General features: G+C 48.9%; 1 long non-coding RNA gene across 4 annotated transcripts in view; it reads right to left on the bottom strand.

Annotated features, from left to right (window-relative positions):
* Positions 1-20,155: 20,155 nt before the first annotated feature.
* The window catches only part of LOC127490763 (uncharacterized), a 48,241-nt gene continuing 43,084 nt past the window's right edge, over positions 20,156-25,312 (bottom strand). For 2 of the 4 annotated variants that reach the window (XR_011389329.2, XR_016236610.1), the window contains 3 exons: positions 24,741-24,801; positions 21,790-21,923; positions 20,156-20,980 (listed from right to left, as the gene is read on the bottom strand). This is a non-coding gene — a long non-coding RNA (uncharacterized LOC127490763). The remainder of the gene's footprint in view (positions 20,981-21,789; positions 21,924-24,740; positions 24,802-25,312) is intronic. The other 2 variants (XR_016236611.1, XR_016236612.1) reach the window with 2 other exon arrangements.

The raw sequence follows: 25,312 nt of genomic DNA, 5'->3' as shown, positions 1-25,312 counted from the left end.
CCGTGGTTCATTTACTCCTCACAACAGTCTTGCAGGCTAGGTACTTTCATTTTACAGAAGATAAAATGGAAGCTGAGAAAAGTAAAGTAACTAGGGCATTGTCTTACAGGTAGAAAGTGGTAGAGATTGTATTAAGAGGAAACAGAACAAAGGGTCTCTGACCTTAAGCTTGGAATCTAATTGCGAAGACAAAACCAACACATGAAAATGATTAGCACATGATGAAATATGTTGTGCTAAGCTGCTTTGCTTTCCCAATTTTATGATTTCCCCCTCTCTTTCAAAATTATAATGTATTCAGAGCAAAGATCACATTTTCCACTAATTGTATCTTTCAGAACACTTAAAGTGACTATCTGGTACATGGTGCCAAAGGTCAATGTATGCAGGAATTGTACGCTGGTGAAGTAAGCAGAGGATCTAGAATATTGGGACAAACTTAAGTTTTACTAAATGCCAGCCAGACGGGGAGAGGAACAATCTGAGACTGAGACAAGAGGTAACTTGCTCAAGGTCACATTCCTTACTTGACATAGACTAGGCAGGAATCAGTCACCCAAATTACCTACCCAATATAGCTTCCCCCAGAGACCATGGCCTGCTATGTCAGCAAGTATATATGGCATGCACACTATGGTTCTGTAACTCATGGGGTGAAAAGGGCCCGCCTGCCCAACCCCAACACATACAGCTTTTCTCCCTGTTACTTTCTGTTACTTCAGAGATTTAACCAAAGAACCATTTCCTAGAGGCCTGGCAAGAACCCTCCAGTCACATGGACATGTCCTCTTCTGTATGCCTTGTCACTTTGGATATCCCCCTACCGCCGCGTCCTAGAAGGAACCAGCCTCACTGATTTACTTGCCGGCTTGCCCATTAGAAACTTCCAGAAGTCAAGATCATAGCTCCTTTGACTTGACAAAATTGTTGCCTAACACGGTGCCTGGCACATGGCCTCCCACTTGGTACCTAGTGAGTGAACGACAGCAATCCAGGTCACGCAGGTGTGATGTGAAGGTCAGGGTGAAGGTCAGCATCTGAGCAGAGGAAGCCAACTGACCCCAGGTGAAGGGTGAGTGCAGGGGCAAGTGAAAACACAGTCTCTTCTTTCAATTCACAATTACGTGAGGGCCTCCAGATGCACTCTCTGCTCTCGGGGAGGCAACAGTGAACACGACCAACCCTGTCTTTGCCTTCAGTGAAACTCAAGTTTATCAGGGAGGGAGAGATAGCTATGGTTTGGATGTAGGATTCATCACCTGGAAATCGGTCCCCAGCATGGCCCTGTGAGAGGTGGTAGAACTGCGGCGGCTCTGATTATTTCTACGGTGGATTGTTGAGAAAGAGCAAGACTGACCCTCCCTGCTCTCTCTGACTTCCCATCTCGCCCTGTGATTCCGCCCCTCCCACTGCGCCCCACCATCTGTCAGGATGGCATGTAGCCAAGGGGGTCCTGCCCGAGGCTGAGTCCTTGGGACCTCCTGATGCTGCCCTTTCAGCCTCCAAAACTGTGAGCTAAATAAACTTTTGCAAATAAAATACTCAGCATAGATAAGCAAATTTTTAATGTATGTATTTCATGAGAGAGAGAGAGGGAGGGAGGGAGAGAGATCTTCTAACTGCTGGTCCACTCCCCAAATGTCCACAACAGCCAGGATTGGGCCGAAGCTGGGAGTCCAGGACTCAATCTGGGTATCCCACATGCGTGGTAGGGACCCAGGTACCTGGGCCATCATCTGCTGCCTCCCAGGACGTATGTTAGCAAAAAGCTGGATCAGAAGCTGAGTAGCCAGGACCAAAACTGGTCACTCCAAAATATGGGGTGCGAGTGTCCTAATGAGCAACTTAACCATTGTGCCAAACACCCGCCCCTCAGCCTCAGCTGTTTTGTATAGGAACGGACATTGGACTAACACACAGTCAAGAGACAAATACATGAACAAACAATACAGTTTCTGGTGGTGGTTAAATGCTTTAGAAGGAAATTAAAGAGGAAAACAGACTGCAGAATGGCCGGGCGTCAGGTGTTCCCTTTAAAGTGATCAAGGATGGCTTCTTTGAAGAGGTGACATTTCAGCTGAGACCCACAAGATGAGAGAGAGCTGGCTTTATAAATCAGGGTGCTCTTGGGAGATGGATTGGCCCCTGTAAAGCCCCTGACATGGAGAGGGCTTCAAAGCACCCCAAGAAGTCTGGAGCTGCCCGGGAGCAGAGGAGTGTGGCAGAGATGGGGTTGGAGAAGAGCAGAGGCCAGATCCTAAAGGACTCCAAGGCCCAGGAAGGAGCCAGAGGCCGTGGAGCATGATGGGAGGCCATGGAGCATGATGGGAGGCCCCAGGAGGGCTTTGTGAAGGGGGGATGAAAGGATCATCCAGGGTGGGAGTCAACGTGAGTGCAAGGCTGGTGAGCCCCACCTTCGGAGCTGAGACTTCCGGTCAACACTGCAGGGAGGCAAGAGCTGCAAGACAAGGATCTGTGGCTGAAGAAAATGTGTAGGCTTTGTGATTCCCCTACACTGGCTGCTCTCATAAGCCCTTACGTTCCTTGATGGGTTTGTCTTTGGAGAAGGCAGCAATAAGCTAGAGCCAAAGGTAAGACACCCCAAGGTGTGGAGTAGGCGGAGGCAGCTGGCCAAGGAGCAGGCGTCAGCCAAGTCCCCGGGCCTGCAGGGGGAAGCTGGGAGGAAACACCAGAAGCTGCAGGTCTGGGCTTGCGCAGCAGGAAGGCTGTGACGCCCAGGGAGAGGGAGAGGAGCCTGCCCGGGTAATTACACCCATCGAGGTGTCCAGCAGCCCCTTGATCGCATTGCATTGTACAGCTCAGCTCTTTCAACAGTGTCTAATTACGGTGCCTAATTACTACCTCTCCATCACTTGCCAACACTTAACTCGCTCTTTCCTTGATTTCGGCAGTAGGACCCTCCGTGGACAGTAGGTGTTATTGGCAACGGGGAACTAACTCCAGGTACTTAAGATGCGATGATGAAAAGCGGGGTTGAGAAAGATCTTTATCCTAATCACTCAGAAATTTCTGGATGCAGAGGGCTCAGCTGGAAAGCCATCCGTGCAGCAATCCGGGCCCCCCCGACCCGTGGGTAAGTTCTGCTGTGAAAAGGAAATCAGCCCATGTGCAGGGAAGGGCAGGTCTGAGGCTCTCGTCTTCATTTTCCTTTCAGCCATTCTGCCTTGACTTGCATGTATATCAAGGGACTTTTTGTTTTTCATGTCCAAGTTCACGAATGCTGCACTCAGCATGCAGCATGTTACTTGGTGAGGGTTATGAAATAATTCTTCAGGAGAAAAAAAAATAGGCCATACAGCTAACTGGGTGAGCAAAAATAGGTCATGGCATGAGAACAGAAGGGCTGCTGGCCAAGAGTCTGGAGCCAGGAGGGAGCCATCTGCTAGGACACTGGACAGTGGCGGCTCTCACTGCACAGGTTCATTTCCACTTCCTGCCATGACCTGTCACAGGACAATTATGTGAACACAGTCTCTGCTATTTCTTCCTTTGGGGAAATAGCGTCTTTCTGTTGCTTAGTCACCCAGAAAGGCAACATTTCATCTCAGCATTCACATCCTGACTTAACTAGCTCTGTGATGTTTATGGGGTCACTTGAATTTTTTTTTTAAGATTTATTTATTTGAATGGCAGAGTGGACAGAGAGGGAGAGATATAGAGAGGTCTTCCATCTGCCGGCTCACTTTCCCAGATGGCCCACAACAGCCGGGACTGGGCCAGGCTGAAGCCAGGAAACAGGAACTCCAGGTCTCCCACATGGGTGGCAGGCACCCAAGCACTTGGGCCGTCTTCCACTGCCTCCCAGTTGCATTAACAGGGAGCTGCATTGAAAGCACAGAGTAGCTGGGATTCGAACCAAGCACTCTGACATGGCATGTGGCATCTCAAGCAATGGCTTAGCCTGTTTGCACTACGATGCCCACCAACTTATTTTTTTTTAAATCCCAGTTTTCTCATTTGTGAAATAGAAATTTATAATACTTATCCAGTACCTTAAGAATTAGAGAAGCAAGCATCTGGGTATTCAAGCCATGTTACTTCCCACATAGCATCAGGTAACACAAGACAGCCAGCTTTGCCACTTTGCAATCACCTGGCAAGCTTGCTACTTGGGCAAGCTGTGTGGTGCCTCAGCTTCCTTATCAGTCATATGGGCATGATCCCAATAGAACCCATCTCACAGGGTTGTTGGAAGCAGGGAACAGGGCTACCACACAGCACACCTGAGGTCTTCTGTCCCCAGACTGCCAGGCACATGTCACATACGTGTTGCTGAGAACAAAATCCCTGGATGATGTCCAGGTAGAAACAAGCCAGGCTGTGTCCTTTGTTAGACTTGTACTTTGTGTTTCTGTGACCTCACGAAAAAAAAAAATCCCATGAATTAAAATTTCCAGTGAAATCACTGGAAACTTGACTTAAACAAGCTTTGTAGGGACAGACTTTGTTAGGCCACCTGCAATAGTTTTTGTGACCTCTCATGCATCATGCTTGGGCCAACACTTCACAGTTTCCAGGGGCAGGGTGAGGCCGGGAACCCCTTCCCCAGCTGTGCGGCAGAGGAGAACGAACGTCCTCGGGGGTGAAGGCCTGAGCCAGTGATCCAGGACCGAGCCAGTGAGGTGGGGCTCCGTGCAGGACAGCCTGGAGAGGCCCTCGCAGGGAGAACTTCCTCAGACATCAGCAACTTGGACGTTTCCAGCTTAGGGAAGAGGCAAAGTCCGCGGATCGAAAAGCAAATTTTAGGCCATGGCATCTCAGCGTTGCCCTGTGTTGAGTGCATCGTTTTGTACCTGTTCTGTCAACAGAATATAGAGGAAGGCGTGCCTGACCCTACAGGTGGTAGCTGTAAGGCAGAACAAAGATCCAAGGGACAAAAAAGGTTTTGGAAGTTGATCATTTCGGGTAGGGAAGAGGATGGACGAATGACTGCTTCTACTTCATTGCGAATGTACAGCCGTTTGGGTTGGGACGTAGGGAGGCATCGCCAGGAATGAAGGATTCCTGATGACCCTAGAGGACTACTGGGAAACAGCAGGTGACAGCTGACGTCTCCTGACAACCGCAGGTCAGGTTCTTCCACTGAAAGATCCTGGAGAACACACATCGGCCTACCGTCAGATCGGAAGACGAGCCTCATGTGTGTCCTTCCAGACTGCACATCGTGGCGTTTCGGCTTGTGATCCAGAAGTTTCCTGACCTCAGAATCACAGCAGACAGGCTGCTCTGCTAAAAGGCTCAGAGTATGACCAAGGACTTGGCGAGGGCAGAAGGGGTTTGCGAAAGGAACCTCTGTGCCCTAACCTGCGTTGTCTTGGCTGAACTTGGGACAGTTCTGCAGGGTCATTCCAGCTCGGGTTTCCCGCAGCATCCATGCCATATAATCAAGAATTCACTATGAGACACTGCACTTGTAACTGCTGTGCTCTTCCGTTAGCCCAGAGCTGTGCAGGGGACTGGGGGGAGTTGAAAAAATGAAGAGACATTTCCTGTGTCTCGGTGAATCCCTGAGCCAAGAGCTCTTACCTAACCCTGCCTTCCTCCCACTCACAGGGGCATGGTGAGTGGAGGGCCAGCCATATTTAAGGGGTCAGGAACAGGGAGAAGACTGTGTGTGTCATTTTTCCTGTTGAGTTTCCCTGGTAGTCAATATAAATTGCTGACTCGTGGAGACACAGAGGTAAAGTGTTAGGCAGTGCAGATGAGGCAGGTAGGAGACAGAATATTGAAATATGAGGTAATCAGTCATGTCTACAGTCTCATTTGGACAGCAGTGGAACTGATGGAAGACAGCACACAGAGTGGTACCCACGCGAGCATGACTAACACTGCATGGCCCCCACCCGAGGAGTCTATGTTCCACCTTGAACTCAAGCCATCATTTTCAGAGCCTATTGGTCATCCGTTCCTCCTCCCAGCCTCCAGCCAGTCATCGAAAATTTATTTGGCACCTAACGTATGCCAAGAACTCGGATAGGTTCTGGTATTTGTCTGCAGAGAGCCCAGTGTCCCGTGGAGTTGACAAATATTTCCAAAACCATGACTTACATGCCAGAAATCTATTGGTTTGTGTTAAATGATACTGCAGCAACAAGTGTTCCCAACAAGAAAAGTTTACTTCTCCCTCATATCACTTGATCTTTAGTGGCTGTCTACAGCTCCATGCCACATCTTTTCATTCCCAAGCCAGGGCAAGCATCCTCTATCTAAACTCTGCTGATCCCATGACAGAGGGAAAAGAGAGAACATGGAAACAGGTGCCTGGTCTTCAAAGCTTCTGCTGGTGGTGGTGGTGGGGGGGTATCTCTGCTCACTTTTCATTGGCTGCAGAAAGTCACGTGATCAGGCACAGCATCGGCATGGTAACCTAGGGCAGTTAGTAGTTAATCATTTGGCAGTTGACAGTTGGAAGGGAAAACTCACTGCCACAGAGCCCAAGCTGAGTTGGGAGTGAGCATTAGGGATGGACGGCGGGCAAAAAGGCATCGAGATTTCAGAACACCTTTTACTTCTTTTTATTGACACGTATTCGTTGAAAGCAGTGAATCTGGGGGGTTATTGTTGTTGTTGTTGTTTTCTGAGCAGATTTTAAAGACAAGGCCTGCCAGAATTAATATAAAGAGAAGGTACTCTTCAGTGTTTCTAGCACGGGATACCTGAATAAAAATGGTAGCAAACTAGGAAGGAGTTTTCATGAGAAGTCCACGTGGTCCATAGATGTTGCTGCAAGTTGAGGGTGTTTTCATGGATAAACCCCATCTGTGTGATTCTGAGGAGTCTTTGGGCCTTTCTAAGCTTTAGTTCATAGGTAAAACAATGGTGTTTATAAGAAAAAAGTTGGGGGCCAGTGCTGTGGCACAGCAGGTGAAAGTCCTGGCTTGCAGTGCCAGCATCCATACAGTCACCAGTTCAAGTCCCGGCTGCTCCACTTCTGATCCATTTCCCTGCTAATGTGCCTGGGAAAGCAGCGGAGGATGGTCCAAGCTTGGACCTCTGTATCCGTGTGGGAGACCTGGAAGAAGCGCCTGACTCCTGATCGGCCCAGCTCCCGCCGTTGCGGCCATTTAGAGAGTGAACCGGCAGATGGAAGACTAGTCTCTCTCTCTCTGTCTCTACCTCTCTCTGTAACTCTCTGTCAAATCTTTTAAAAATAAAAAAAGGGAAGGAAAATTGTCCTGCAAACAGCGAGGCACCGTTCAAACGTTCGTCCTTTGTAAGAACGTGGCTGCAATGCCATGAGAAGTGGGCAGTGGGGGTTTCCTTCCATGCTAAGGGAAGCCGACGGCACACACAATACGGCAGCTGGGATGTGCTGAGGCAGCAATTACCCTGAGACAGGCCGAGCTGTGGTTGCCTGCGAGTGCGCCTGGCGGACCTGTCATTCAGACGGCAGCCTTGCAGTGATCTGACAGCGTACTCAGAGGCTGCTGTGATGTAGGAAGACGAGGAAAGGCAAGTGATAAGTTGCTGCGGAGGACACGACTTCCATTGATCTGTGTGGCCGATTGTTCCTGGGCGGCAAAAATCTGTTGTAAACATGAGTGACAGACTTCCTGCAATTTCTTGATAATTCAAACCTTAGAGGTGGATGAAAACTTAGCAGGCATTGAGTCCAACCTCTTCTCTGTGTGAACAAAGAATCTAAGACCCATAGAAGTTAATCAACTGGCTTTTTTTTTTATCACTCACTTTTTGCTAGGCATGGCACTTGTGTGTGAGTGGCTTGTAAGAGGGAGGAAAAACCACGACTTTTATTTAATGAATGTGCTTGCTAATCTCAAACAATTAACAATTAATATTTAGCACTGAAGATTCCTAAATACTTATTCACTCTTTACACATAATCAACCGAGGCACAAAAACTTTGCATTAAATTCTCCCAGGCATTTAAACATTCACTACAAATTTGTCATCAGGCGCTTAGATAAACAAGTCATTAAAACTCTGCAGTTAAGAAATCAGATTTTTTGCATACTCTAAACACCTTCAGAAACAGACAGCAGACGCACAGAATGTCAGTTGATTAGAGAAATCATCGCACGGGGGCTTCCTGAGACTTTGGAAAGCCAGAGGGAAGATGCTGCCGACGGATGTGAGGGGCCCGCTTGTTTTTCTCTCCTTTGATGTGAAGGCAGTGGGGGGACCGGCTGACACTGTGAAGCCCAAAAGCTAGGAGGTGGTTTATGAGCATATTTTCGATTAAGTGCATATGGATGGTGGCCATGCATTCTTCCTGAACCCATCATACTGTCCCATAGCAAAATCGGGCTGTGCCGCAGCAGACATGAATGATTTAGTCCTCAGTCCCATGGGTCCAGGACAGGTGTCTCCAGAGGAGCACATTTTGGGGGTTCCTGGGGCCCAGAGCAGCCCGTGGGTATGCTTAGCTGCTCCAACAGTTGACGGCTCCAGACTTCTGCTAACCTTCTGTAAGGTGTCCTTGGCTAATTCTACCAGGACCAAAGTGAGAACCAGAAAGGTCTCTTCTACCATTTCTGTAGTCCCCCCGAAAAGCATTGTAAACTTGCACTACTAAAGCCAGTAGCAAAAGAGCTTATACCACAATTTTAAAATAGTCTCTTCATTCTCTTCATTCTCATGTTTACTCGGTAATTCGACTTAGTTTGATTGAATTTACTCTCTAATCTGATAGCTTTCCAAGGTGCCCACTTTTGTGCCTTTCCGGTATCATAGTAACTTTCATAGAGCGTGATCTGTATCACTACCCGGAAAAAGCTGCTGAATTTACAGGGGCCCCCAGAGGAAAAGACTGCGTCCTCAGGATAGCTGAGTTTATAGACTTGGGGGTTTTGGCATAGACCCAGCCATTCCCAGAACCACGCTTGACTGTGTGGTCCAGGTTGACGCACAACACATCTACATTCCAGCGGCCGGGTGAGACATGAAGGAGGGGGGATGAGCCGACTCCTAATTCTGGGTGTGGCCCAGAGGTTGCCTCCATCACTTCTGCTCATTCTTGTTTGGGAACTTGGCCACATCTAGCCGCAAGGGAGGAAATACCCTACTCGTGTCCCCCACCCCTCAAAAAAGAAATCAGGTGTCTTAGTAGTTAGTGTACAAGGAGAAAAGAACCAGCACTGAGAGAAATCTGACAATGTCACTTTACTCTTCTCACACAGTGACACAACTGCCCCTCCCTCCAGGGGACACAAGTCCCAAATGTCTTGATTCAGGCCAAAGACCAGGACTGCCTGAGAGAAAAATCAGGCTCAGGTGGAGCTCCTGCTGGTGGTATAAGACAACAAGCACACTCCCCCACCTCTCCCAAGTGCCCCATACCTAACGCACAACGGCAGTGTGGGAACAGAAAAACTCACATAAAAATCGCCGTTAGGTAGGGAGATAAAAACACACAGAAGTCACTAGTCCATAGCAGTGGTCAGATGCTCTTGAACAAGAACTGAAAAAGTATGCGTTCTGTGTCAGCAGGTGAGTCGCTTGGTTGGCCCATCTGGCAACCCTGGCTCTGCCCCCGGGGGAGCTCCCTTGGCTCACATGCTCTGTGGCCTTGGGCTTTTCCCTCTGGAAGGTTCTCGCATGTCTCTCCAGGGCAGCCATGAAGGTCAGGTGCCTCTTGGGGACTGCAGCGCCTTTACAGCAAGTGCAGGGCTGGAGCCCAGGCCGCCTTCTGGCTCTGTCAAGTCAGATTTACAGTTTCCCAGGCACTAAAACTCCCTAAGAAACCCAAGCAGGCTTTAAGAAGATTTGCTTCCTGTTGATTTTATGCACAAATAACTGCAAACAAGACCTGGTTTGGCATAGGTTGTAGCCTGAATCTTTACGAACCCCAATTCTCTATCTCGCCCTGTGCCTCAGTGTAACTGCAGTTGCTTTTAAACAGGCCTGGCTGGGAAAGGAACTTCCTTGACTCCATATTTGTTGCTATCTGTCCGCTGTCAGAACTCTCTGGACGGAGGTGCCTGAGAAAGACTTGGGAACAGAGTCTGGGCTTTGCTCCTTCTGCCTGTTTAGCGCCTGCTCAGTGTCATTCTCGCTCACTCACTCGCTCCATCTCAAGGCTGTACTGTCCCTGGCAGTCTCCATCAACACTCTGAAACCTGGAGTCCTTACTGCACCTGATTTCTGAGAAAGACACTCCGTGTCATCAGCATCCACACAGAAACATCTTTAGGGAGTTCCTGATAGGCCTGGTTCCTGTGTCCACCCAGATCAGTCATCTGACCAGGAGGTGCAGCACTTTGGCCAACCTGGGCCATTGTGTGCAGCTCACGACAAGGGGCTTGGCTGGGACCACATGAAGTACAGAAGAGTTGTCACTGTGGTTCTTCCCCAAAGACATTGGAGGCAGTGCCATCAGACCAAAAGGACAGAATGCTGGGCAAGCACAAATGAAAGACCCCAGGACGTCTGGCCGCGAGCATGGGCATACTTGTAGGCATACTTGTAGGGCCTAGAAGGCTTAGTAAAAATAAGTGGAGGGGCTGACACTGTGGCGTAGAGGGTAAAACCTCCACCTGCAATGCAACCATCCTGTATGGGCACCAGGTCGAGTCCCAGCTGCTCCACTTCTAATCCAGCTTCTGGCTAATGGCTTGGGAAGAGCAGTGGAAGATGCCCAAAAGCTTGGGACTCTGCTACCCATATGGGATACCTGGAAGAAGCTCCTGGCTCCTGGATTTGGCCTTGCTCAGCCCTGGCCGTTGTGGCCATCTTGAAGGTGAACCAATAGATGGAGGAGGATCTTTCTCTCTCTCCCTTTCTCTCAGTAGCTCTGATTTTCCAATAGACCTTAAAAAAAATAGTGGGACTACCAAGGAATGCTGATCTTTCATTTCAGTTAATAAGATTATCTAAAACGTAGTCCACATCTCTCCAAGTGATCTTGCGTCAAACTTCAGCCAACATGAGCAGGCCAGGGTGGAAGAGGGCAGCTCTTCTTAGGCATGGCCAGCAGTCCTGAGTGTGGCCGTGGTGCTGCGCCTGCTGCTGCCCCAGGTGGCCCAGCCGTAGGAGCTCAGAATGGTGCTGGCTCTGCATCCTCCTCTCTCTCTCTGCCTCCCCTCCAAAAGTCTCCCCACTCCTGGATCTGGCCAGCAGGGCCCCCTGAGCATGGAGTGAAACTCTGGGATGCAATAGGGGTGCTGGGCCTGGCAGGAAGTAAAATCCTTTGCCCCTCAGGAGGGAGGTGGGAGAGGGCAGAGGCCACTGCCTCCCGCCCTAGCTCAGACAGCCCCATCCTATTCAGCCAAGGGAGGCTCAGCCGGGCTTCTCCCACTTCATCACCTGGAAAAAAAGGTGGGCCCCGCAGAGCCTGCAGAACCAGAGACATCAGGAAAATGAAGAACAAGACTCTTCCACTCAAGGGAGTGTCCAGGCCACCAGACACCCCACTGCTCCTCTCCCCCAACATGACCCCCTTCAAGACCCCAACTTGCCACTCCCTCCACGCACATATCTATCCCAGAACTTTCTGAGCATGGCTGCTCATATCCACAGATTTGAGAAGCTGTCGGGGTAACACAGCAGGCAGGCAGTGTGTATTGATTTGAAATGATGCCCCCTTCCCATCCCAGCATCCGTCCTATGCCCCAACCTGGCCCAAGTTCCTCAAGGACCCTTCTTGCTCAGGCTTCCCAGAGTTTTTCGGCTGTCCCACCCCTGCCTGCAGGCTGACAGAGGGCGGAGACCAGCGGTTGTGACAGGAGGTACCCTAGCCCTGCCACTTCTCCCTGCAGGCAGTGCTCTCCTGGGGACTGAGGTACCCAGGCTCAGCCTCCTCTCCTGCAGAGTTGCCCAGTACTGGCCTCTGGCCCACATCACCCTTGGGGAAAATGGAATTGTGCTTGGGAATGAGGACTAAGAGAGTTCTGGAAGAGTCTAGATGAATCACAAAGAGTTGGTAAACTCATGTCAGGTGGTAAGCGGGTTGGGAATTTGCCACTCCTGGAGTTGGAAGCTTGGTGCTGGCTACATCACCTTCCACCTCACAATGGAAGATTGTATTTTCCAAAGTTGACCTCCCATCCCACTTTGACCTGCGCACTGTGACCTTGTCACTTGTCCATAAAGAGGCTGAATCCATTTTTCGACCCCCCAGAGGTTGCGCAGGCCCTGTGCTTGCTTTGACCAGCAGAACACCATGGAAGCGATGCCGTACCACTTGTAGGCACAGATCCCTCCCAGGCCTGGTTGCTTTTTAGGAGCCAGTCTCCATGACAGCAGCTAGCCTGTCCTGAGGACCACTATGCTGTCAGCAGCCCAGGAAGCCCATTTTGAAAGGCCTTGGGGGATGAAATGGCCTGGGGAGTGGAAGAGAGCCCAAGAACACAGGGCACTGGAGAGAATTTTAATAATTTCTCAGATGTTATACTTGTCTGTCTTTCTCATGCTCAAATTCTTGAATCCCAATGGCATTTCTTCACATGATCACTTACTTGCTTGTTGTTACAATACACTTATAAAACTTCAAATAACAGTAGGCACAATGACAGTGTTACAAGTAGTAATGTTGATACTGTGAACTCGGAAAGATCCCTTTTTGTATTTGTCACATATTCCTTTAGGACAGGACTTCCCAACCTTGGCACTGTATTTGGGACCAGAAAATTCTTTATTGTGGGAACAGTCCTAATTTATCCTCTTCTTACTCAGAGGCTAGTAGCTACCTTCAAGTTGTGACAACCAATGCCATGAGTCTACTGGGCTACAAAAGTATCCCAGGGTAAAGACAACTGCTTTATGAATATAAAATCAAAATGCCGAGTTTTCAAGTGTTTTGAAGTTATTTTTTTCTGTTTGATTATGCTACCAACTTGATGGATAGATTTGTCTTTTTTGCAATGATTTTCATGTTTTAGCAATTTTTCTTTTTAAGAGATATAAAACATTTGTATTGTCCTAAAATTGAAATATGACACCAATTTTTGTTTTCAATTATGTAAAATAGCTGATACTGTCAAAGAAGCTTCAATTCTGTCTCCCCTGTTCCCCTTGATTCTTCTTTGATAACTATTTTCATTGGCTTTAGTGTCTATGCTTCCACTGTGGCATTTTGAAAGGATAAGCCAATGTGTACTTATGTGTTTATACATATATTTACCTCAGTTCTTATGCAGCAGTTTGCCTACTGTAAATGCTGCTGTGTCTACCTAAAGGCAAGGATTTCTGTCCGTATGACCTGGAGTGTCAAAATATACTGCTATATAGAAAGCTTGGCCCTAAGCACTAAGGCTCCTTCTGCAATGGAGAAGAAAGAGGGATATGGGAGATCATTTCCATGTCTCAGTGCCAAATTTCCAAGTCTTCAGCCCCTACAACTGACTTCTGCCTTGTGGATGGGGGCTACTTTAAACTTGATCTCTGATGAAGCTCTCGTGTCTGGAGAACCGTGGGTGAAGAACCCTTTCACAGAACTGTGAATGAGGACGTTGTTTAAAGAAATAGGTGTGGGTGAGGTACTTTGCTTGGAACCCAAGATCATCCTATAGAGAATGTACCCTGGCTTTGTGATGTGTTCGTGAAGATGCCCCGGGGGAGGCTTAAACACATACAAGAAAGGAGCAGGGTGACCTAGCCCTGCAAACTGGCGGTGCACGTGTAGCCTCTGGATTCTATTCAACGAATTGTCAAGTGACCTCAGAGTCAAATTTATCCATGTAACTTCTGTACTTCTTAATTGTCAAAATATCAATAGAAAAAAGTAGCTTATTAAAAATGTATTACAAAAATGTCCAAAATAACAACAAGAACTGCATAAATACATAGTCATCATCCAGTTTCAACAGCCATCGACATCATGCCAAGCTTGCATGTGTACCCCAACCTTTTTTTCTGAAGTATTTTCAAGTAAATCTCATGTAATACACTTCACGCCCAAGTGTGTCTTTTTCAAATGAAGGTTGTGAGGGGGTGGCACTGTGTATTTTCTTAACTACAATGTCAATGTCACTTTGGATGTTTCTATCACCCAATATCCAGCCTGGATTTCGATTTCTTTGATTATCTAAATTAAAGCAAAGCAAAACTTTATCATGAGTACCAAGTCAAAGTCTAGACAAGGTCCATGCATTGTATATGGGGAGCATTCTATGAGGTTCCATAATCATCTATTTTTCATCGCTAGAACACAATACCTGAGCCTGTATACTTTGAGAGTTTATTTGGTCTCATGGTTCTGAAGTAGTCCAAAGTCAAAGGGCTGCATCTGAGGATGGACTTCTTGCAGGCAGAATGCTCAGGTGGCCTGGGGCATCATCACAAGGCAAAAGACGAGGAGCACCGTGAGTTCATCCTTGGTCTCTCTCCCTCTTTAAAGCAGCCAAGATTCAACCATGGGGCTCCTCTGGAAGACTTAGACTAATGCTGATCACTTTCCAAAGACTCACCACCTCTACGCACTAGAGTCGATGAGCTCTCCACCCTCATGCTATCTGGAAGTAGGGATGAAATGCCCACACAAACCTGTTGGGGGACACTCAAACCATAGGCAAAAGGGAACCCAAAGCACTCCAGGAGGCTGAAAACAAACTGTCAAGGACAGACGGGTGATGCTAACCTTGGAGGGTTTGTCCGCCAGATCCTTGCCATGTGGGAGACACCTGTGTCCTGCCTCAGCCACTTTTGCAAGTTGAACGTGAATTCCTTCCACTGTTTCTACCATGCCGTATGTATGAGCCAGCTTTCTGTTACTGTAACTAACAGACCTAAGAGGAAGTTCTTGGGAAGAAAAAAGGTCTATTCTGGCTTACAGTTTGGAAGGTCACAGTTCAAGACTTTCATAGTTTTGCCTGATTCTTGTTTGCTAGGCATGAACAAGCCATTTTGATTTTAATAACCTTCTGGTTCTTACTAAAATTCTGTTTTACCACTTGGTCATTTGCCAATGGGACAGTCACCCATCTAGCAGAGCCTGGTTAAATGATTGGGCCCAGGAGTTGCACTTAGTGGTTAGATCCCACCAGCTTTGCAGCCAGGCCTTCCAAGTTCAAATTCCTAGCTATGAGCTGGGAGACATGGGAAAATTAATCTCTGTTTCTTTATTTGTTTATTTATAAAATGGGTGTGGCAGGGCCGGCACTGTGGCACAGCGGGTTAAAGCTCTGGCCTTAAGTGCCAACATCCCATATGGGCGCCAGTTCTAGTCCCAGCTGCTCCACTTCCGATCCAGCTCTCTGCTGTGGCCTGGGAAAGCAGTGGAGGATGGCCCAAGTCCTTGGGCCCTGCACTCACACGGGAGACCTGGAATAAGGTCCTAGATCCTGGCTTCAGATCGGCGCAGCTCTGGCTATTGCAGCCATCTAGGGAGTGAACCAGCAGATGGAAGACCTCTCTGTCTCTACCTCTCTCTCTGTCTCTACCTCTCTAATTCTGTCTTTTAAATAAATAAAAATAAAATAAAATAATAAACAATAAAACAGGCGTGGTGATGGTACCTACCTCATTACCTTGTTGTGAGAAATGGATGCATACGCTGCCTTTAAATTCATGATAAAAAGTAAACTTAACAAACATTTTTAAGGGGTTGTGGGCAAGCATCTGTTGCTGGGGTCAAGATGCTACTTGGGATGCCTACATCCCACATGGGAGGCCCCGGGTTCAAGTCTTGGCCATATTTGTAAATTCCGGCTTCCTGCTAATATGCACCCTGGGAGGGGGCAGGTGGTGGCTGACGGGAAGCATCCCTGCTGTGCACATGGGTGATCTAGATGTTCTCAACTCCTGGCTTTCCCCTGACTTAGCCTGGCTGTTAGGGCATTTGAGGAATGGACAAGTGGATGGCCGACCTCTCTCTCGGTCTCTCTGCTTTGCAAACAGACATTAATTAACTGATTTAGAAAGCACATCCAAGTGCATGCAATGGTGCTTGACACACAGTGGATGCCCTGTGCTGCTCGTATTCTGCATTCACCATGCAGACGCTACGAGATCTCAACTCGTTTGGCCAGAATACAGCTCCAGCGCCTTATTTCTGATGCGGGAATCGAATTGGAACCAACTAATAGGGACCTCATGGAGAGCAAACAGAGAATTCACCCTAAGCTGAGAAAACAGCATCTGACATGTACTAAGCACTCAATAAATATTAGCCATTATCAATTTGGCACTTTGTAGTTGCCATGCGTTTGTGCCTAGGTTTTGGGATCTTGCACAATGCCCAGGTTTCCAGAGAGTCTTTCTGGTTATCAGTGCCCAGCCCGGGAGTCTCTCTTGCCTCCACACCACACTCGGGACAGACAGTCCCAGCCTAACTGAGAGCCTCAGCCTGGCTCCTGGTCTCCTTGTTCATCATTTTCTTTCTCTGCCTTGGACTGCTCCTGGGACTCAACTTCTTCTTATCTCTCACTCAAGTCTCTGGAGACCTCAATCCAGAGGAAAATTCTGTTTTTGTTCAAAGCCTGTTGATCCCAATGGATTTTTGGAAACAAAAATCAGGCCGTAAATGTCCCCATTGGCAAAGGAACAGCACAGAGCCTGCTGTGCCCTTGGATGGGAGGGGCAAGGGAAGACAAGAGAGGGAACAGTGATGGGGCCACATCTCACAGAGTCGTCTCCTGCTCAAGGCTGGGTGTGCACACAGAAAGAAGCTCGCGTCCCCGCCAGCGTCCTCAGAAGGCCACTTGCCACGTGCAAGGCACGCTGTGAAGCATTCGACGGATGAAGCGTAGAACTAGAGAGAGACCCTGCCAGCCAGGAGTTCTTTCTCCAGAGCCAGGGTCCTCAGCCAGGGGGTGATTCTGACCCCTGCCTCGGGGACATTTAGCCGTGTGTGGAGGTGTCTGGGGCTGTTGCAACAGCACGCGGGGTGGGGAGAGTTGCTGCTGCCATCCAGGAAGTGGACAGAGGCCAGAGGTGCTGCTAAACCTTCCACAGTGCAGAGCACGGCTGCCTCCACCCCAGCAAAGAGCGATCTGACCCCAGATGTCAGCAGTCAAGAGGATGGGACGTGCAGGCTGCCTTGAAGGCGGCAGAAAAGGCGGAGGTGATTGGGGCAGAGCCTCAGCCCGCCCAGATTCCCGCCAGGAGGGCACTTCCTAGGAGTTCTGTGTGGTGAGGGGATGGGTGGGGACGGCAGAAGCTGAGCCTTGACTCGAGGTCTTTTCCACACCGTGGCAGACAGCTGTTGTCCAGACAAGACTCTGCACCCAGAGAGCCAGACCCTCAAACCCAGCAGCCGGCTGTTCCTGAGGTCCTGCCAGATGGGGAGGAAGGCCCAGGATGTGCCGCTGGGGGATGCCCTCCACCCAGGTCTCCTCGGGCACCGGGAGGAGAAAGGATGGCTGTGAACCCCGGCCTCGCCGGGAGCCCCTCGCGTACTCTGGTAACTCCAGGGAAGGGCCTGGCCACAGACATTGAAACCCAAGCACAAAACGACCTCCACGGATAATCCCAACATGCAGGCAGAATTGAGAGATTCACGTCTCATGGCGTTTGCCATGGACGGTAAATCAGAGCTACTTCCAAGTTCCAAGGCTGCTTCGGTTGGGTTGAGGAAGGGCAGGTGGAGGAGGTGGCATTTGTGTCAGGTCTGGAAAGACAAACAGGTCCCAGCTCAGCAGAGCAAGGGATCTGTCTATAGAGGACATAGCATCAAACCCCCTGGCGGAAGCCACGCTCTGGTTCCAAATTTCAAACGCTAAAGGCAGCCCTGTTACCCAAGAGATGAACAACTCTGTTTAGAAAACCGTCCACATTGAGAGTTGATCGCTCACTTTTATTTTCCACCACTTTTGGGGCATGGCAAATAAACTTTAATCTACAGAAGATGTAGCATTCCTCATGGCCAAGACTCTTGACAATGCCCATGATTTCTTTACTGTCCAGTTCGGTTCTTTGCAGAACGAGGCCTCAGCCCACTCACTCCCTGATTCTGGCCGGGCTCCCTTGAAGGCGATGCTTGGCCCCTGAGCCCTCTGCCCTGCTGCCCCTCACTGCTGGCTCCATGCTGCTGACTCTTGGTTCTGTTTGCAGACCACCTTTCGCCAGCCACATGTGACTTCGTGCCCTCTGGACTGTCAACACATTGGCAACTGTGGTATCCTTCCTTTTTCTGCTCTCCCAAGATATTTCTATCTCCATAACTGGCAGCCAAACCTGCACCCCACAGCCCCCCCCCCCCATTCCAGAAGATTCTCTGTTTTCGACAGCTCCTGTTTCGGGTGTGTGAGGTCCTTCCCCCATGTGCCCACAGGGTCACTACCCCTTGACACCTGGACTGCAGCACTAGCCTCCTTCTGGCCCATTCTTGTTTCCTTCTGCTTTATTCTCCCCCCAGAAAGCAGAGTGATACCAACCCTGATATTTGTGACTGCCATTACAGCCACGGCCGTGGGGTGCTTTATGTAACTCACTGTGCTTGAACTCTTCGCATGTATCTCTTTTGAAAGTCCCCTAAAAACTCTGTGAAAAAAGATTCGCTCATTACCCCCATTTCACTGATAGAGAAACTAGGCCACAGAGAGGTTTAAGGTCTTGTTTGGGGTCACACAGCCATTAAAATGGGACGTCTGCTCCCATATTACTCTCTGGTCTAGAGCACTTCGGTGACCTTCCAAATCTTGGCTTTCAGGGCAAAAGAAAAGCACACTTGCCGCTCAGCCCCAGGGTCCCTCGTGAGTCAGGTTGTGTTCTCTGTTCACTGTTATCACTCAACCATGCTCCACCCGGAACCGCTAGGCTTGAGCCTTGCAGAACAGCCTCAGCTCCCCCACGCCAGCCCGGGTCTGTCTTTGCCATCCAGGATGAAAGACAGAACTCCCAAGGCTCAGCAGAAAGGGTGCTTCCTCTATGAAGTCTGTCCAGGCTGCTGCCCACTTATGTATTACAGAATACCTGACATGTTCTACCTTAGGCTTGCTGTAGCCAGCATCTGCTTTCTGGGTGACAGCAGGGACTGGATGTGGTTCCTGCTCACATGCGAAAGCTCTGCGGGTGTTCGGACTAGGTCCACACATGCTGCTGATGGGAGAGGGCGTTTGTCACTGACTCGGTGGCTTCATTGTTAACGAGTGGTGTGGTGCTAATGGCCCTCAGTGCAGAGGTCATGGGGCATCAACTGATGATGTTGGATGGTGGTGTAGCTTGGGAGCCGGGGAGAGCCTCGGAGCCCGGGCAGCAGCTGCCCTGGACAGGGTAGGCAGGAAAGGTAGGCAGAGGGCCCACTGTCCTCCAGGCGCTATCTCAAGAGAAAGACTAGGGCTGGTCTACCACACAGTGGAAAGTACTAGATGGGGACTCAGTGGTCTGGGGTCTAGTGACCCTGCAGGGCTGAGTCCATCCTCCTGTCCCTTCTCAGGCCCCCTCCTGTGACTGACTTCTCAGCCATCTGCCCTGCCCGCGGTGCTCAGAGGCACGGCCTCCCTCCTCACCCAGTGTTAGGGCAAATCTGCTACTGCCTCTGGCTTTTCTGAACTTCCTTTCAAAGGCTGCAGCCCACTCGCTCCTCCACTTGGCTCACTGAGAGACACGCTCCATTGCCTTAGGGATAAAGATGTGTGGGCAACCTCACAGAGGAGAAAAAATACTGGGCAAGAGTTTTAGCCCCGACTGTGTGGAGCAGGGCTCGGGGAATGCTGCTGCCTGCTGTTCTTCATCCCACATTTCACAGCCAGGGGTTCAGGCAAGGCCTTGTTCCTGACGCTGCTGAAGGAGACCCACAGGTTGGGTGGGCACCCAGACCCCCACGGGGTGTCCCCACCATCGCCTCACCCCAGGTCATTTCTCCCGGACTTTCCAGGTTGGGCAGGATCCACCTCACAGTGGTTCCTAAGGGTGTGCAAAGGGCTATTGAGAGAAGGCTCTGAGGTGGTTTGGGTAAAGAACTGTATCTTTGTGGGCAATGGATCCATTTCCCTAGGCCCAAATGGGACAGTTGTTTCTTCCTCCAAAATGGCTGCGATAGCACCTGCCTTTGCCCTCTGAACCCTTGCCACATGGCTTTCTCAAGGGGCCTTACATTGTTCTAATTTGTATCACAATAGTCTGTGTCTGCAGCCACCTTCGCTCCACCCTCTCCTATCCTCAACAGCTTAGGAACAAAGGCCATGTATGTCGTGGGTCTTTGTGTCTCTAGCACTCAGCAGGAGCCTGACCCCTGGTAGGCACTCCACAAATATTGAACAGAAACCATAGAGAGAAACTAAAATGCAGCAACATGTCACTGCCACGTTGTTTAATGATGATAATAATTACTTCATGCGTTATATTAGTCATGGAAGTCTGATTGACACAACAGGGAAGTAAGCAGGACTCTGGTGATGCACATCTCTCTTTTCCACCTTCCTTTGGTTCGTCTCTCTCTTTGGACCTTCGCGTATGCTGTTCCCTCCAGATTGGTGCAGTAATTTTCCCCTTCTGGTAGTCATACCCTTTCATGGTTTCTTCTTTCACCCTGAATTGGAATTGGCCTGGGTGACCAATAGGATGTGGAGGAAGTCATATGATTTACTCCTGTGAATCGCATAGGCATTGATATATGCAATTCAGTTGCCACGTGGCATGAGACTAGATGCTCCAAGGCCTCCCGCCCTGTCTTTGGTCACGCCTTTGGAATGTTCACTCTAAGGGAAGCCAGTTAGTATCTGAGGAACACAAGCAACACAGCCCTGGAAAGGACCCCTGGCAGCAACTGTCAGAGGCGGCTCCTGCAGGATCTGCCCGGCCTTCAGGGGGCTGGAGAACATAGGACACCTGAGGTGCCACCTCACGGGAGACCCGGAGCCAGAAGGGCCCGACTGAGCGGCCCCTCAGCTCTCCACCTACAGATACCTTGATGGTTGTTGCTTGAAACCACTAACTTTTGGGGTGATTTGTTATGCAGCAAGAGATAACTGATGCAATCATATTGTCATGGAGTTTACATTCTAGTGGGAGAGATTAAATGGGTAGAAGGAACTTGTTCATGTATTCGATATCATTAAATACTGCTGAGTTTACAGTGGCAAGCAAGACCCCAGGCTTTTCTTCCGTGATGTTTTTTTTCCTGTGTGGAGAAGCAGAAGATAAACAAGAGAAACAAGCGAATTCCATAAAATACTAGGTTTTAAGAGCTAAGAGTTAAAGAGAACCAAGAAATTGGGCAAAACGGAGGAAAATGCAGTTTAGATTGCCTTCTTTGCACTAAGCACTTTTCAATTTTTCCTCAAGTGGTACTCTAAAATCCTTTGAAGTTGGTAATTTATTTCCATTTTACAGATGTGAAAATTGAAGGCCAGAAGAGTTCATGAAATAGCTCGTGTCACACGGCTGGTAATCCCAGCATCTTGGACTTCAAAGCTAGAGCTCTTTGCAAAACACAACGTTAACCATTTTGGGGTTCAAGTTCACCCCTCACCCCAAGTGTCATTTCTTTACTCACAGCTGACACTTGGTCTCAGTCATGTGCCTGAAACACATAGGTGGGCTGAAGCCTGGAAGTGGCCTTTGGGTAGGAGGGAGCGGCCCAGGCTGGAGGGCGGCTTGTTCTCTGCTTTCTCTAACTCTGGAAAATATCTGGGTGCACCTAGACACACCCACAGACTGGGCCTGTTCACGGGAGTCGCCCTTATTTATAAAGAGCAATGCCGGCTCCCCCCACGCTCCTTTTCGCCTCCCTGTGTCCACTTCGCTTGCTGTCTCTGGGCAGAGCTGCAGCTCACGTTGTCACAGCTCCCTCTCCATCCTGCCTTCCCTGCTGCCTCTTGATTCCTTGCTTCTGTCTTTGCTTTGTTTTTTGTTTCTCTTTGTTTTGCCTTCTCTCTTGGGCCAAGACCACTAGATGGAGATGTACAAGAACTTAAACTGTATGCTCACCATGTTCCAGGCACTCATCTCACTGCTTTTCCTGCATGAGTTCATTGAGTTTTCATGATGGTCCGTTACAGAGGTCCCACTACCTTCCTCACCGAGATGAAGGCCCAAGATCACTCAGCTCCTAGAGGCCACTGCTGGGATAAAAACCATGTCTCGGAATTCAGATTTGATCTGTTTATCAAGAGCATACATTGAGCTGAAAAAACCTTGAAGATGGGTGATTTTCAAGGTCATCTCATCTATTCCTTTGCCCCTGGGAAGGGTGGAAGCCATATTTTCTTCAGAAGGTTATAACCGAATATCCTAAATGAGTGCTAGGGAAAAGAAAAGACATTCCATTCCTTAACTCATTATAGTTTGTATAATGATTTGTAGGCTTAACATTCTTGTCAATATCTAATCCATATATTCTTATGGTAACTGTTACCGTGTGCTAACCCCTGTGCTCCGATAGACTTGGCATAAAATATTGTGGAATTAAAGAGACAAGTCAGGGCTGCCCACAAGGTGATGCTGGGATGAACCCAAAAAGTCTTATAGGTGCCAGGCAGCATAGAAGGGCATCCACACAGAAGGGACATCATGTACAAAACCAGAGGGTGTGGCTGAGATGAACTGCCTAGCGTACTGCTAGATTTTTACAAGAAATGGTGAGGGAGAGACAAGCAATGGGATTAAGAGATGGGTAGGGACCAGATCAGTGCCAAGTTAGAGAATTTTCCTTCTATCTGGAAAACAATACAGGGTGATTTAAGGGTATTAGGCAAAATACAATCATATTTGCATAGTAGAAAGATTATTCCATCAGTAGAATGGGTGATGAGTGGCCCATCCATTTAGTGGACACTTTCCAAAAATGTGCACTAATGAGACCTGGAAGGTCAAAACCAAGATGTGTGGCTTGTGCTTGCAAGGAGCTCTCTGCCCAAGGAGGGAGAGAGGTGGAAAGGAAGAATCACCGACAGTGGGTTGAGAGAGCTCTTTGCAATTTTAACCAATTCCTCCCCCAAGCAGCTACTCAGTCTCCTTATTACTTTGACCCCTTCCCATTCAGATAATTCTTCAATGAAGGCATGATGCAGAAGAATTAGAGGGAAAGGTTTTGAGTATCTTGTCCAAAGCCCGTCCTTGAGGAAATGAGAAGTTTAGTCATTAGGAGGCAGGACAGGGTAAAGCTTCGCTCCTCTCCTCTGAGACTAGCAACGAGTCTTTGGGGGAGAGGTTGGTGGGAACGGTGGCACTGAAGATGAGAGGTCCCAACCTAAAGGGAGCATGTAGAGAAAGTGGAGTGTTCACCGCCCAGCTAGCTTCCATCCCAGGCAAGAAAAGTGCAACGTCAGAAGCAGGGCAGTCCCCAGCCCCTGGATTAGTATCTGCTGCCTGTGCCATTTCCGCACCACTGAGCAAGACATCTTGTCCGTGATGGGGAGCCACACTGCATGTCCTTCTCTGTGGCATCTGACCCCATCATTTGCAGTCAGCACGCTGTCCTCCAACTCTCAGCAGAAAGCATGGCCATGTGTGCCTGCAAGACTGCTCAAGCACAGTCTGATGAGTCTTGTGTGGACAACCTTCTTTTCATTGCCCAAGTCCCCAGAGAACGCGGGGGACAGGAAGCCCCACAGCTTGTGCTTCAGCACTAGTATAACAAGCTCGACCAGAAATGAGGGCGGAGAGCAGCAAGAGGACAGAGGAAGCAACTCATTGTTCCAGGCCTTCCTGGGCAGGGGTGAGTGGGAGGAAGAGCGACAGGGAAGGCTTCAGAAAAGTGGTGACATTTGAACTGGGCGTGGTTGCCAGGCCTCTGAAAAATGAGCTGTGATCATCGGCACAGAGCTCAGCGTCTCCAGTCCAGGAAGAGGAGGCTACTTCCTGGGAAAGAGGAACCTGTGGAGGAAGTGCCTCTGTGAACCTGAGGCCGGGTAGAAATCCCGCAGACATCTGTTCCTTAGAAAAGGCTGCGTGTTTTTTCTCAGAGGACCCAATTCGCATACCTCTCCCCTACCACATAGTGGCTGAGACTCCTTGCAGCAGGTTCGGAAGGTGGGGTGGGGGTGGGAGAGCAGACGGAGCCCAATTTATTTGAGTTCTCAATTTATGTCAGGCACTGTACTCAGCATTTATGTGGCTCACATTCCATCTCATGATGTAGTAGTATTTCAATTCCCAACTTAGAGGTAACAGAACTGAAGCCTAAATACTGACAGCTAGTTGAATGGTAGAAACAAGATTTAAAACCTATTTATACACTAACTTGATGTCTAACATGAGTAGCTCACAGTTTAGATGGATGGTGAAAGAATAGATGTTTGGAAAGGTAAATAATAATACAACAGGAAAGCCCCCATTTGTCTGGGTGCAATGCTTTTACTCTCTCCCCTCAAAGGTGCATCTGCTTGTACGTATCATTTAGCCCTATAGTTCCTACTTCCCACTTGTATCCCAAGCCTGTCCATTTTCTCCAAATTTCCACTCTATCATCTAATCCAAGCCACCACAATCCATCACCTAACCCAAACACTAGCTCTGACTTGAGTATAAGGTCTTGACAGAAAGAAATTTGGTCCCTGTACTCATATTTCTTAAAGTCAAAGAGGGTGGCAGGTGGAGGCACATGCCTTGTCCCTCAACATCCAGTTTTCCTTCTGCTATAGCAATGGGACCTCTGGTTTTTAGCAGGGTCAGTAGATGCCCAAATAAAGATGGCATTTCCCACCTTGTGGCTGCGTGTGGTCATATGACCACATTTGGACCAGAGTGACTTGAGTGCCACGTGACATGAGAACCTTTTACCTCAAGCCCTGACAGGGAAAGGGTGTAGCCCTTCCCTTCCACTCCCGTCTCTTCCACTGGCAGGAATGAGGACATGGGTGGACTGTCTTGGACCATATAATGAGGCAATGCAGTGGGGGTGGCAGAATATGCGACCTCATGGGGTGGAGTGTCCATACCATCTGCAAGTGTCATGAAAGAGCAAGAAGTTGGGTTTCATCTTCTGGAGTTTTCATATATCTGTTGATGAAGATAAGGGAAGAAAAGCACTGAGTAAACCATTGTTCAAGGATATACATACAAATAAGTACAACGAGAAAGCCATATAGAGGATTTTCCTGAGTATAATGGGGAGGGGTTAATTTATAATTGCTGATCAAGGAAAGCTTCCGGAGAACAAAGCATTTAAACTGGAATGAGTCGACTACATAGTGTTTAGTTGTGACAGAACACAGGACCCATAACAGTGTGCCTGTAAAGACTTGAAGCCATAGGATATCAACTGATGGGATCCCACGGAGAGTCCTCTGAGCAGATCCCTTCTGATCCAGATCTTTACTTGGTTCTTGATTTCACAATCCTTTCCCCCAGCACTATGCACTGTAGCCAGGACACCACCCTTGTCCACCCCCTACCCAAGGCCCTAGACTTGAAACAGTCCAGTGGTTCAATGGTTCTGGATCCGTTCTAAAGGGAATGGTTCAGGCGCCTCTAGAGAGATCTGGAGGACAGATGTAAACCTTCTCCCCAG

This window comes from Oryctolagus cuniculus, chromosome 6 (genome assembly GCF_051225735.1).
Source record: "Oryctolagus cuniculus isolate XC-2025 breed Fujian yellow rabbit chromosome 6, ASM5122573v1, whole genome shotgun sequence".
Taxonomy (NCBI): Eukaryota; Metazoa; Chordata; class Mammalia; order Lagomorpha; family Leporidae; genus Oryctolagus; species Oryctolagus cuniculus.
Note: the sequence above shows the minus strand (reverse complement) of the source record. Positions and strands in the feature narration are given on the sequence as shown.